Source organism: Macrosteles quadrilineatus, unplaced genomic scaffold (assembly GCF_028750875.1).
Source record: "Macrosteles quadrilineatus isolate MER2022 unplaced genomic scaffold, UCM_ALF_1.0 Scaffold_2__2_contigs__length_208266976, whole genome shotgun sequence".
Lineage (NCBI taxonomy): Eukaryota > Metazoa > Arthropoda > Insecta > Hemiptera > Cicadellidae > Macrosteles > Macrosteles quadrilineatus.
In genome coordinates, this window is record NW_026542595.1 from 34,091,768 (window position 1) to 34,106,818 (window position 15,051).

A 15,051-nucleotide genomic window follows, 5' to 3' on the forward strand; every position below is an offset into this window, starting at 1 on the left:
ATCATTTGATGGAACTATTGTTGAGTATGAAATGTTTTAAGAATATGTAAATAAAATGTTTTGATCATGTACATTTTAAATTATGTTGTAACTTTCTAACCTGTTTACAGAAGTCTCTCATTATGAGGGAAGCCATACCCTGGTTTCCTGAAACAATCACCAGTTGTACTATACCAGAACCAAATTAGCAAATAATCTTTCTATATACAGTACTTAATACAATTAAGGGTTTCCCTGTTACATCCCTTTTCCAGCCTTCCTACTTACAGGTTTTTACATTTAAGGTGTCACTGCAAAGCTTACGATCTAGTTGTAACGAGTCTTTTTTCCTAGTGGGTTAAGTTTTCGTTATTTGGCTGTGCACCTATTGTTATAAAAAAGCGGGAGCAGCGAAGGTAAGCTAGCGCCCTTTGACCCAGCTTATCAGTTACGATAAGCCTCTGGAATCCTAGATTTTCAGGACAGTCTAGGACAGACATTATTCGAGTCGTGGATTTGGAGGAGTGAGTTTGTGTCTGGTGGAGACGTCATGGAGTGTTCGTGGACAGTAGAAATTTGGTGTCGTTGGTGGTGTAACCATACAGTGTGGCGATACTGGTGAACAGTTGGAGTTTAAGTTGGGTATAGTGAATAAGTTGAATAGCGGGTGCTAGTGGTGAGTGACGACTTTCCTTTAATTTTGGTTTAAGATTTGATATTTTATATTAATAATATTAATCTCTAATTTTATTACAAGGGTTAGAGTTGTAGTCAATCAATTATATCAATTATTTAAGATGGGGACACCACTATGTGCGTATTTTAACCCAAATATGAGTGAAGAACGAGTGTAGGATGAGTGGCGCCCCCCTTGGACTCAGCTGTTAATTAATAGCTCATACAGCCAATGGCAACTAAGGGACCTACAGTTTATAGTGGATTCGGAACCACATTTTTCCTTGTAATTAGTGAATTAGTCTACTAATTATTAGGATAGCACTGCGGATAGTCATAGTACTCACTAGTGCAGACGTTATCCACACCAGGGAGCATCACATCCACAGTGCATGGCTATAAATATCCACAATTCGTGACCTCCTAGTAGTTTAAAGGTAATTTCCTTTGCTTCACCCCCTCACGTTTAATTAATTTTTAGAGTGTGTTTTCAAAGATCCAGTTATGCTGACCAACATTCTTCGTAACGGTTCAAATGTGAATTGTAATTTAACAGCTGTTACTTCAGTTGAATGTTTAACTATTTACTGTCAAATTGTAGGCCTGAATTAAACCATACTCTAACTGCAGTTAACTCTTAACTGACAAAATCAGATTTCACCACTCGCTGTTAGAGCTTGTTTAGACTAACTTGCCATTAGATAATTAACTACTCTATTTGACCGGTTCTTCTTTAATCTTTCATTAAGTAAATATCAGCTGGCTTTAAGTTTTAAGTTTATATGTAAAGGCCAAATGCTATAAGAGCATACGATACAAATTAGCTTTTGAAAGTGATAGTGAAGAGTAGCCAAACTTGGTAGATAAGAGAATGGGTTGATAATTATAATAATTAAGACGAAATTGATTTTATTACTAGATATCAATTATCAAAACGTTATGCCTTTTTCTTTAGGTTATCCCTCAAGGTTTTTAGTAAAGGCGTATCTCATAGGGATGTTATTAGCGATCGCGTTGAACTGATTGGCAATCAAGAGCCACTTTTTTGTCCCAGCTGAAAAGAGTGTTTTTACACCAACATAACAAAAATTCCCTTTCTTCATAGTTCGAAAAAATATGCTTCCTTTTCCTTTTCCTGGTTTTGGGTAACCCTAACCCTAGGCTCAAACATTTGTTTTGTGTTCGGTCAGACGAAATTAAGGACAATAACTAAACATAAATTTTCATTATTCTGCTAGTGTTTATAGACAATCACTGTTAGCGAATTTCCCTATAAGGAAGTAGCTATTCCCGTAGGTGAGCTAAGAGCACGGTAAGACCTAGGCCCGGGACCGATTTAATTTTTCATTTTGATGTCCCCAAGAGGCCAAAAACAGCATTCGTTCAAATTTATATATATAGATAGATAGATTTATTATTAAGTAAATTAAAATACCAAAGTACCCTAAAAACATTTTATTTAATATCACTTACACTTGTTTTTCAGCCATTCATGCCATGATCACAGTGAAAGTACTAACCTATTAATTTATATTATTTACAAACATTAGATTTTTTGTTTCAAGAACAAGTGATATTTTTATAGGTGGTGTTTTTCTTTAATACTGTATTATAATAAGTTCATTGAATGATTGAATATGACCTTTTGGTTTTGAGTTTGTGTCAAGTTTAGTAAATTGTCTTTGACACTAGTATCATAGACAAATGTATATAAAAGTCTTCTTCTGCATTAATTTTTTTTTAGAAAATTTTGGAAAGTGTATTTATTTTATACTAAGCTATTAATATTAAAATACACATTATTAGTTTCCTCTAGCAGCAAAAATAGGTACTCATTAAACCTAATGTTAAATAGATTTAATTGAAAATCAATTCAGACAAAAGGAAATTTGCTTAGTCGGCAGGTCTGCTGCGGTGGGGGTATGTATTTTGATATTATCTTTATTATGTCTCGTTCTTGTAACCATTTTGCTTCTGTTTTTTCACTACTTTAAATATACCAAACTGGTTGGTTAACAAACAGAAATCTTGAACTTCCCTATAAAAAGTTGGATTTTGAGGTGCCTGGAATGCAATGACCTGACATTGGGCAATCGCTTCGCCAGCATTCAAATCTTTCACCCAAAGAGTGGGTTGAGGGAATATCCTTAATTTTATAAAAAGACATATAAATGAGGGTGGGGGCTGGTTTCCTTGCGAGGTCGATGTAGGTGTAGATTTTGGTAGTTTGGCCCTTATTTTAATACTTTGTTTTAATACACACAAATTTTGTTTTAATACACAAAAATTTTGATTTTATACACAAAAATAAATTGTTTGAAAAGGCTTTAACTATTTTACTAAAAATACTATGATTTATTGTACTTTTTTATTGTTTTTTATTTATTTTTTTTTTTTTTAAGAGGTTGGCAGCATCTTTTAACCTTGCATTTTTTCCCATCCACATAGACTACAGATCTATGCGTGGAACGTACGGTATCTAGCAAAGCAAGGGGTGAGCCGGTACAGTATGAAGGTGAACTGAGCCACCGACTCACCAAGTATCACCAGTACCGGTATTGGTTTGAGCTGAGCTTAGGAGCCATTTTAACAAACTCAACGTGTAATGTGACAGTAGTCCCTAACTTGTGTGAAGTTTTGTGTTATTGAAAACTCTTTATATTCCATTGCTGTTTGATGCATTTGGAATGCTTTGAGTGATTTAATATTTGATTTCACCTGAGCTGTGGTGACACAAGTTTTACTTATTTATTTTTTTGTTGGTGGGGTGAGGAAATGGTTTGGTTACACCCAGACACCTAGTCAAAAGTGAAAAAACAACATATAAGACAGAGGAATATTTGCCCTGAGCCCCTCTGACGCTTTTTACGAATTGACGTGGTCAATTTGTAATCGTAAGAAACTGCTGTTAGAGCTGGAATGGAAAACTCTTAGCTCACTATCGGTGGAGAAGGAGTTAAGTATACATTGGGCTTCAATGGTTTTACTGGGGCAGGAGGTACGTATTCATAGCTAACTGCAGGCACTGGTCTTGAATACTTGATAGTCTTCAGTGGAGTTGGAGTAGAATGTTCAAAGTATGGAGGAGCAAAGTCATGTACCCTACTGGACTGGTTTCTGTGGTACAATCGGTGTTTTGATACCTGTCTGCACTATAGGTTTCACACCTGGGTACAAGTAGGCTACTCGTAGGAGACAGCCGGGGCGGGTGGTGTGTAAGTTACTGGTTTCAATGGCATCGTATGGGTTACAAGTTAAACTGGAACTGCAGAGTAGCAGTAGCCCACAGGTTTGACAGAGGGTGGTTAAAGTTACAGCAGGCTTTACTGATGGAGGAGCTGGGGTGGATTTGTATTAAATAGCTGGTGCTACTGGCTTCATGTAGCTGACAGTCTCAATGGGTGCTGGAGTTGGCTTTAAAAACTGGACGAGCTTTATCATTAGGTGTTACAATGCCTTTCGCAGGTCTGGGGTACCTCAGGGTTCGCATCTCTGCCCACTGCTATTTATCGATGACATTGGTCTCATTATCAAGACTGAATACCTCATGTTCGTCGATGATCCGAAAGTTTTCTGCAGAGTCACTACCAGCAGATCTGAGAGAGCTGAGCAGATCTTCAGCTTACCTTGGACTGTATTGAGGAGTAGTGCCGTGGAGCTCAACATTTCAAAATGACAGGTCACCTCCAAGCGTGGAAAGAGCGGTGCTCTCCATAACTATCCCATCAATGGCTCTGTCCTGAGATGAGTTGATGAGTCCAAGGACCTTAGGATTGTAGTAATGACTTCTACCTTCAGTCCATACACTCTGCTCTTGTTGGCTTCGTTATGAGATCTACAAGGGATTTCAACTCATCAAAACTGTTGAAATTAAAGAAAATAACTACTGTTGATACAGGAAAGAATAATCGTATTTAGACATTTTGCTATGTTCACATCTACAAACTCATATTATTTGTTTATATGACAAAACTGCATTAATAATAATAGCACGGTTGTAAAAAAAAATATAGAGGAAATTATTGAAATGACATATAATCACATATCTTAACACTTTCCCTAATTTAAAGAATTAAGTCACTAGTTAAGTCCCATAGCTTGCCACAAAGTCTTCAGTCTTTGCTTGTGAAGAGGTTTGGTCATACAGTCTGCCAGTTGGAACTCAGCTGGTACATGGTTAACCTTGACTTGTCCTTCCGCTACAAGCTCCCTGATGAAGAAATGTCTAATTTTGAGATGCTTAGTTCTCCTGTGGTTTTCAGGGTTTTCAGCTAACCGTGTTGTTGCTTCGTTGTTGATAACTGGCACACTCTTCAGTGTAGTTGGTTATCTCTTCTTAAAGTCGTTTCAGCCAAACGATTTCACGACAGGCTTCACTGGCTGCAACAATTTCGGCTTCAGTGCTTGAGATTGCCACGCTCGATTGTTTCTGACTTAGCCAGGCGATTACTCCTCCTCCAAAACTGCAGACTACTCCTGTTGTAGAATGTCCGGTCGATGAGTCTCCAGCATGGTCAGCATCGCTGAAGCACTCCAAAACATGGTTGTTTGGACTGGTATTCTATTCCGTAGTCGATCGTTCCTTTCAGGTATCGCAGTATCCTCTTCACCCTTATGAAGTCTTCGTGAGACGGGTTTTCAAGAGTACGCGATGCTTTACTCACAGCATAGGCTATGTCTGGCCTAGTTGCTGTCATCAGGTACATCAGAGCACCTACAGCTTCTCTGTATAAAAACTTGTCTCTTGAGCTCTCTACTTTCCCTGCTGGTTGTGTTTTGTTCTCTTTCACGATGGGTGTTGGAGCTGGTTTACAGTCACCTGAAAGAGAATTTTCTTTGTATACGCTTTCTGCGATATTCTAACATTTCCGTCACTTTTCTGTTCTATTTCTAGGCCTAAATAGAAAGTTGCTGGTTTGGATGTTATTTTGAACTCCTTCGTCAGATGATCCATGAAATTCTGAAGCATTCCCGTGTTGTTTGTCGCTATAAGCCCGTCATCTACGTACAGGGCTACAATCAGTTGACTATTTCCATTTTCTTTTATCAACAGACACGGATCAGCATCACTTTTCTTGAATCCTTGAAGTTCCATGAATTTGTTGAATCTGGTACTCCAACAGCGTGATGCCTGTTTCAAACCGTAGAGACTCTTTTTCAGCCTGCACACACGATCTGTACCATCCTTGTATCCTTCAGGCTGCGTCATGTAAATAACTTCATCGACTTGGCCGTATAAGAATGCGGTTGATACATCGAATTGTGTTAAGCTCGAATGTTCCACTGCTGCTACACTCAGTAGGGATCTGATTGTGCTGAGTCTAGCTACTGGGCTGAAAGTCTGGTTGAAGCCCACTCCTTTCTTCTGCGAGAAACCTCTAACCACCAACCTTGCTTTAAACCTGTCAACTGAGCCCTCAGGATTAGTTTTTACTTTGTATAACCACTTGCATGTTATACATTTCTTTCCTGCAGGCAGTTTCACCAAGGTCCAAGTTTGGTTTTCCTTGTGCGACTTCATTTCACTTTCCATCGCTTCTTTCCAGTAGGAAGCTTTTTCACATTGCATTGCCTCCGTGTATGACTCATTCAGTTCTTGAACATTAGTAACTGCAGTAATGATGTAGTTGTCGAACCTCTTCGGAACATTGATTTTTTATCTGTTTCGTAGATCATAAATGTTCGATCCCTCAGGTAGGTCAGCTTCCACCTCGTCTTCATTTTCTTCCGATTCTTGATAAACGTTATCTTCAACGTCGTATTCTACGCCTCGGCAGTTGTTTTCCTGACTTGTTTCACTTGACAAAGGGATTTGATATTCTTTTGTCTGAAATAAGGGCTCTCCGTTGAAAATGACATCTCTCGATCTCACCAGTGTGTTAGTTTCTTTGACCCAGATACGATAGCCACAATCATCGTACCCAACAAGTATTCCTTTCAGTGCTTTCTTCTGCATCTTTTTCCTCTTTTGTTTAGGTACCTACATGCGGATAACATACGCTTCCGATTATCCTTAGATGCTTGATAGGCCTACTAGGTCTTTTTCCAAGCCATAGTTCGTACGGGGTTTTGTCAGCTTCTGAAGAAGGGCCGGTGGTTGAGGATGTAAGCAGCACAGTTGATCAGTTCTGCCCATAAGCCTTGTGGAAGGGACTCATGGCAGTGCATCATACCACAGGCTGTTTCCACGATTGTTCGATTTTCCCTCTCACTGCAACCGTTCTGCTCCGGTGTGTAGGGCATCGTCAGGGTGTGCTTGATTCCTCTGTTCTGCAACATTCTCCTAACTACGCCGTTATCAAACTCTCCGCTATTGTCACTCACAATTTCTTTAACTAGGTAGGTACATGTCCAGTAGTTTTAGCTGCTGCCAGAAATAGTTTCAGTTTTTCAGAAACTTCCGATTTTTCCTTCATGAAGTGAACATGTCGGTACCTGGAATAGTCATCTTTAAACAAAACATAGTACTTGTAGCCTGACATTGAAGACTGGAAAGATCCGGACACGTCTGTATGAATTCGTTCCCCAGGTGTTGTGGCTCGTTCTCTAGTGCCAAATTTCAACCTGTGACTCTTTCCATAGACGCAGCCTTCACATAACTCTTTATCCCCAGTTAGTTTCATTCCCAGCTCTCTCTCAATGGTCGCTTTCACATGTTTCGTGTTTTGATGCCCCATCCGCTCATGATACACCTGTAGAAGATTGTCATTATTGGTTAGTAAGTTTACTTCGATAGGCTCGCTTGGTTTTACATTTTGAACCTTCAGCTTATACAGACCTCCTTTTCTGCATCAGTAACCCACCAAGACAACTTCTCCATTCACCTCAAGTTGACATGTTTCCGTTGTTGAGGTGAACCGACTTTGTAAATGCAAGTCCTGAGATGCAAGTACTGAAAATAAATTCCTTTTTATTCCCGGTACATATCACAGGTTCTCTAGTGTGACTCTCTTAAGGCTTCCCATTTACCTCCACATCAAGTTCAATGGTTCCTTTTCCCAGGGCATTGATGGACTCTCCATTGGCTGCAATCACTGACTCCTGGTTGACGAACGGCTGAAACTTCCGAAACAAGTCTTCTCTATGCGTGACATGATTAGTGGCACCGTTGTCTACATACCAACAGTCACTGTTGTTTTCAGTCATCATTACATCAACTGACAAAGTCATATTTGAACTAGGTTTACTATCCTCTGTTGCTTTGGAAGTGGGCGGTTTAGGCGGCCTCCCATCTGCTTTCCATTTTGTACACTGCCTAACTTTGTGTCCTATCTTTTAAATGTAGGAGCAAAAGTCACTAAGGCCCAGCGCACACGGTGTGACTATTTTACAACTTTAAACGCAACTGGTTTTGTTTTGAGACCTCGGCAATGTATTGCAGTGGGGAGGCGCACACGACGCAACTGGTTGTATGCGATTTCAAAAAATGTTTGAAACCAGTCACATGCAACCATGGGCCCGACGTTGCAGACTTCAGTTGCACGAGACCACAAGGTGTTTTGTGGTGTTTGGTGGTATTTTGGTGGTAGTTTAACGGCCATATAGTGTTTAGTGTTTTTTAGTGTATTTACAATTTTAAAATGAAGACCCAAGTAGCAAAAATCGTTGGCAAATCGTTTTAGTATGAAAATCATAATTATCAGTTGAGTAAATTGATTAAATAGTTCATAAAAACTAATTTTGAAAAAAACGAGATAAAATTATTTGGCCAGAACGGGTCACGAACCCGGTACCTTTGCCTTGTGAGCCTCACACCTTACCTCAGTTACCTGTGAGCTAACTGTCCTTGTTGATTATGAATGTTTTCAAGTGGTCAAAGAGTAGCTGACAGGTGCGATGGTCACAATACTGTACTTACTGTACTTGGGGCAGAAACAATAATACATTAACACGTTCGCGGCGACACGTCAAATGGCGGGCGTATCCGTATCCCCAGTGCGGCGCAGGCGCAGCCCTCAGCGCCGAACAAACCCGATTGCCGCGTGTGATTGGCTTTCCAATTTCGGTCTGACGAATAGCAAATAACGTGCGAGGATGTCCTGCTTTACAGTGAGAGTCGACGTAGTTCGCTGAACACCCACAGACAGCAGCACTGCTTGGAACGTAGCCAGCCGGTCCCATTGGAATTGTATTGCCAAATGGAGGGGAAAAGGCGGGACAAAAAGTAGATTTTAAAATTGCCAAACGGGGATTTTACGGGGAAATTTACTACCAACATACACCACAACAAAATACAGTATACTATTGAGCAGTGCTGTGCGAGGTTTCAAGTTTCTAGCTCTAATCCTGGCTTAAAAATAAAATAATTTCCATTTCGTACCGCATTGCAGCTTGGGAGCGATCGCACCCACCAGGATGGCATAAGGGTAGAAACACACATACAGCGACTGGGAGCGGAGCGGGGCGGAGCGGTGCGATTTAGAGCGACAAAATCAAACCCATGCAATCAAGTAGTAACGTGCACACAAAACGCTGTTGCGAGCGTAGCGGTTAACTTTGGAACAATCTCGTTTGATTTTCTAGCGTTTGGGAGCGGAGCGGGCAACGATCTTGTGGACATTTTTAGTTCCACTTTCGCCAGCAATCCGCTCTGTACGCCCATTCTACCGAAAAAGCAACTACACAGAGCGTTTTGGAACCTTCTCGAATCTTCGAACCTTCTCTTTTTGGAAGAATGTATATATGGTTTGTTGAAGGTCGAGTTAGATATATATTGCATGAATCGCAATTAATGCTCTTTAAGAACTGGAAACAAATGGTGATATTCACAATGTAGGCTACCTCCCTTTATCCATTCTCTTTATGCAACCACACTGATCGGTTTGAAGCACGCAAAATTAATGTTTTTACCAAAGTGTTTTTACTGTGCTGCAAATTGTGTGCGAACTTACTATGTGAAATCTTGGAAATGATTGAGCTCCCGTTCGTGACGCTCTCGCTAGTCGCTGCATGTGTGCGACGTCGGTCGCTCACAGTCGCGCCGCTACAGCTCGCTCTGGATCGCCCCGCCCGCTCCGCTCTGAATCGCTGTATGTGTGTTTCTACCCTGGGTTCCGTATGGGCACAGAAAACATATTACTATAACCCAGAATGCCAACCGCGTGGTAAAAAGCATTAAGTGTTTTGAGAGAGCTTTGCCTGTCAATCGTAGGCAGCGCCACCAGCATTGCCATGCACTCAGCATAGCAACGCTGGTGGCGCTGCCTACGATTGACAGGCAAAGCTCTCTCAAAACACTTAATGCTTTTTACCATGCGGTTGGCATTCTGGGTTATAGTAGTATGTTTTCTGTGGTATGGGAGCGATCGCTCCCATGCCGCCGCGAACGTGTTAAGGGGAACTTCATTAATTGTTATTGCAAATCGTTCAATCAAATTCATTTTCATTGGAGTCTATAGGCTAATCTTGTAGCGAATGAATACGAATACAAACTCTATTAACCTTTTAACTCAGCTACGTTCGAGTCTAATTTTTGTACGTTGTCAAACGGTAGATGACGACGTCGACGTTTTCACACGGCAGTGTGGACAACGCACTACGTCAACCCGCTTCCTCAAACTTATTCTTCTTTTTTGTGGCGGGTTGACGATTGACGTGGTGGCTGGATGGCGTGGTGTAGTGGCGCCTTGACGCGTTCCCGCTTAATTAACGTGCCAGTGAGGTGAGAGAGAAACGCTCACGAATACTAGGTCTTTTCTAGTATTCGTGGAAAACACTTCACGATATAAGGATACGAGAACGAGACAGAGTCCGAGTAGTAAGTAATCATCGATGTATTGTAGTTGGTCTATTCATGGTAGTGATTAGCGAAGGGACTTGTGAAGATTGTAACATAACACATAAACCGTTTTAGCTGACCTATTTATAAAAAAACAAACAAAAAAACGGTTCCATCCAATCTGTTTCACAGAGAGTGATGCTTGTCGCAAATGTAACCGTTGCAGTTCCAAAAAAAAGGTAGGACATTTAACTGTGGTGATACGGTCGTCATGTCATTGTCATCGTCGATGTCAACGTCGGTACGACCACGACGAAGGGACGAAGGCGAAGGTTCAGGGCTCTAGGGCACGAAGAGAGAGAAGAGAAGGGGAAAGAGAGAATCACTTTCTTACATTGTGTGCCCGTTTGGGGTACCAACAAACTTCAAACTAAGAAAATTTTCAAACTGCAAAAAAGAGCCATCAGATTAATATTCAACCTAAAATATAGAGAGTCTTGTAGATCTGTTGTTTGTAGAAATAATAAACTAACCTTCCCATCAGTTTTCATTTTTGAATCTTTGACCTTAAAAAATTCGACAATATTTCATACTAGGTGGCGTTCGCAGAAGCATCCACAAAATTGAGCGGAGTCATCAATGGTTCATATTATATTGTTTTTGTCATACTGCAGTGAAAACAGTCGTCATTGATGCATGCGTTGCGGGTCTAAAGTAGCATTTTTACTCTTTAGGGAATACAATTCGTTTTTAGCCTCTATGGAGTAAAACTCAGCTGTTGTCAACTCAGTTGTAAATTTCTATTGTAAACGATTGAATACGTATCGAATTATGTAACGATTCGTGCTTCATTATCATTTTAACCTACAGTCTACAGTCTCTTCCCATCGCATTTTAGCATTGCAGATACATTAATCCATTCTCACACTCAACACTGTCCACCTTTACTACTTCCTTCACCACCCCCTACGTCGTGGACCTTTTTCCGTCTCTTACCATAGCATTTTAGGATTGCAGATACATTAATGTAATTGCCAAAGACAGTTCCCACACTCTGCACTGCAAGCCTTACTAATTCCTTCACCATTTCCTACGTCATAGACATGTTTCCTTCCCTTCTCACAGCATTTAAGTATTAGATACATTTATCTATCTGCCCTAACGGTTCCCTCACTCTGCACTGCCAGCCTTTACTACTTCCTACGTCGTGGGGGATGTTTCCTTCCCTTCTCATAGCATTTTATGATTGAAGATACATTAATCTAACTGCCACAGACGGTTCTCAACATATGTTCATATCTACTTCCTAAGCCACTTCTTACATCGTGGACCTGTTTTCATCACTTTCCATAGCATTTTAGGAATTTAGATACGTTAATCTAATTGCCACAAACATTGCCCACACTCCGCCCTGCTAGCCTTTACTACTTCTTTCACCATTTTCTATGTCGTGGGCATGCTTCCATCCCTTATCATAGCATTTCAGCATTGCAGATACATTAATCTAACTGCTACAAACGGTTTCCAGTTCCCAAACTCCACACTGCTCACCTTACTACTTCCTTCACCTCTTCTTACGTCGCAGACATGTTTTCCTCTCTTCCCATAGAATTTTAAGATTGTAGATACCAAGATACCATAATCTAATCGTCATAAACAGTTCCCATACTCCGAAAAACTCGCCTTTACCACTTCCTTCATCTCTTCCTACGTCACGGACCTGTTTACCTCCCTTCCCATAGCATTTTAGGATTGGGGATACCTTAATCTAATCATCATAAACAGTTACCACACTCCAAAAAACTCGCCTTTACTGCTTTCTTCATCACTTCCTACGTCACGGACCTCTTTACTTCCCTTCCCTTAGCATTATTGGAATGCAAATACCTGAATCTAATAGTCATAAACAGTTTCCACAATCCGCACAGCTCGCCTTGACTATTTCCTTCACCACTTCCCACGTCGCGGACCTGTTTTCCTCCCTTCCCATAGCATTTTAGGATTGCAAATACCTTAATCTAATGGTCATAAACACATCCCATACCCCGAACAGCTCGCCTTTACTACTTCATTCACCACTTCCCACGTCACGGACCTGTTTCCTTCCCTTCCAATAGCATTTTAGGATTGCAGATACCTTAATCTAATTGTCATAAACAGTTCCCACTCTCCGGACAGCTCGCCTTGACTACTTCCTTCACCACTTCCTACGTCGCGGACCCGTTTTCCTCCCTTCCAATAGAATTTTAGGAATGCAGATACCTAAATCTAATCGTCATAAACAGTTTCTCCACACTCCGGACAGCTCACCTTGACTACTTCCTTCACCACTTCCTACGTCGTGGACCTGTTTTCGTCCCTTCCCATAGAATTTTAGGAATGCAGATACCTTAATATAATCGTCATAAACAGTTCCCACACTCCAGGCAGCTCGTCTTGACTACTTCCTTCACCACTTCCTACGTCACGGACCCGTTTTCCTCCCTTCCCATAGAATTTTAGGAATGCAGATACCTACCTAATTCTAATCGTCTTAAACAGTTTCCAAACTCCAGACTGCTCACCTTTACTACTTCCTTCGCCACTTCCTACGTCACTGACCTCAAGCTAGTGTCGTCATTTGATTATATTTTTGATCCATACCACCGTTTATGTTCTAATATCTGTGGAATAATGTTATCAGCTATTTATTTATCTACTGCGTTCAAAAGTCAACAGCTGATCATATGTCTTTGTTTATGTGTCAAATACTGATTCCATAAGGATTACATTGAAACTTTGAGACCCAGTGGGGCGGATTCCTGAGAGACTTTTATAACGCCATATAGATGTTGGCACTCACCGATATGGTCTTTATCACCATGCAAAATTTGAAAACGATTGATTCAGCCGTCTAGGAGGAGTTTGCGTATTACGAAATGCATAAAAGTCGATGTATAAGAGCTTCCCTCGCTTCGCTCGCTCCGCTCAATTAGAGAGTCATCTCACCACAGCTTTAATCTTAGAGGGAACTTTGACCTATCTATTCCACTATCTCTCGTACGACTTTTCCAGTGGCGTAACAAATTTTTACGGCCCCCCCTGCAAACTAGTTTTTTGGGCTCCCGTCTCATAAGTTATTTTTAGACCACCGATACAACATAATCAAACGCCCTCCCCCTCCCCCCAGAGTTATATTTTTACCACCGATACAAATGATCAAACAGATTAATCATAAAAAGAGTAGTAAATAAATTATGAAAAAATATTAAATTAAAAATTAAAATATTAAATTATGGGTTATGTTCCTTAAAGGGTGTGTTAAGTATTTCAGTCGTGGTTTTATGAAAGTGTTACATCACTACATCATTATATCAATATTAGTGTTTGTAAATAGTTTTGAAATCAAATAAAAAAATCTTATGTTCCATCCGTCTATCAGAATGTTTATATCAAGGAGATAAAAAATTTACATTTTAATTTATCACTCATGTTATCCATTTTTATTACCCTGATAATTAGACTAAATCGTTAATTACAAGGCAAAAATGTGTTTCGAATTCCCCCATTAACCCCCTTTAGTTAGGCCCCTTAGTTGCCTTTTGCTGTATTGGATATTAATAATTAACATCTGTGTCTAAGGAATTTATGTCTGCCTTAGTCCTTTAGTCCCTTTCAAAATTAAACGGTTGAGCCACTCATCCTAAACTCATCTCCATTAATTCTTGGCTTAAAATATCTACATCTATATAAATCAAATTAGAGTTTTGTCTGTACATTGCTCAGAATCATAAACTTTTTGGTTATTTTTACGTTTTATACATTAAAGAAACCGAAACAAGTCTCATCTAAATTTCTGTCTGTCTGTCTTCCTGTCTGTCACGGCCCAAGAGCCATTTTACGCGGCCTTCTCCTGAAAAACGAGAGTACCTATCAAGTTCCAATTCATTTTAATGTATTTACTGGATTGGCGAGATTGTCTTTAGCCATTAAAATATGGCGTCACTACTTTGTAAATAAAATGACGGACGATTAAAAACCCAATTTTGTGCGAATTTTTTTAAAGTTTTTCCAATGTTTATCACATATTCATCTATTAAATAACGAACAGCTGTTCGAATCAAGATTATTTTTTCTAGCTGCCACTGATATGTTTATATTGAATGTTGTTTACAAATACCGCAACCATTTCCGATCACGTTTTGAAAGTAAATCCAAACCAAGTAAGATTAAAAACGTGTTTCCTTACATAACGGATTTAATTAATCGCAAGTGCAATAATTTGTAGGGTAACGTGCAAATGAAAATGGATATTTTTTGTGTACAAAATTGTTCTTGAGTTTTGATAACCGGGAAAAAGACCTTGTATCAGTATGTTGTATGGCTGGAAAACTTACATTTTTTAAATGAGCGTTTTCAGTCGAGACTCGGCCAACGATATCGGCACACGACCGACGCGCGTCTACATGTCCATGGTAAAAATAAAAGTAGGCCTACCTTGTATTTATATTTTATTCGTCATGTGTATAAGTGGTTCATGTATGTGTTTCAAAAACTCCAAGACGCACCTAATGGGGAAGCTCAAGACCTTATATTAGGATTGATGATGGCGATTTAATTTCGCAGAAATGCATCTCCTGTAATAGGATACATTAGGATCGACCGGCGGACACAGGTAATTTAACCTTTTATTGATTTTC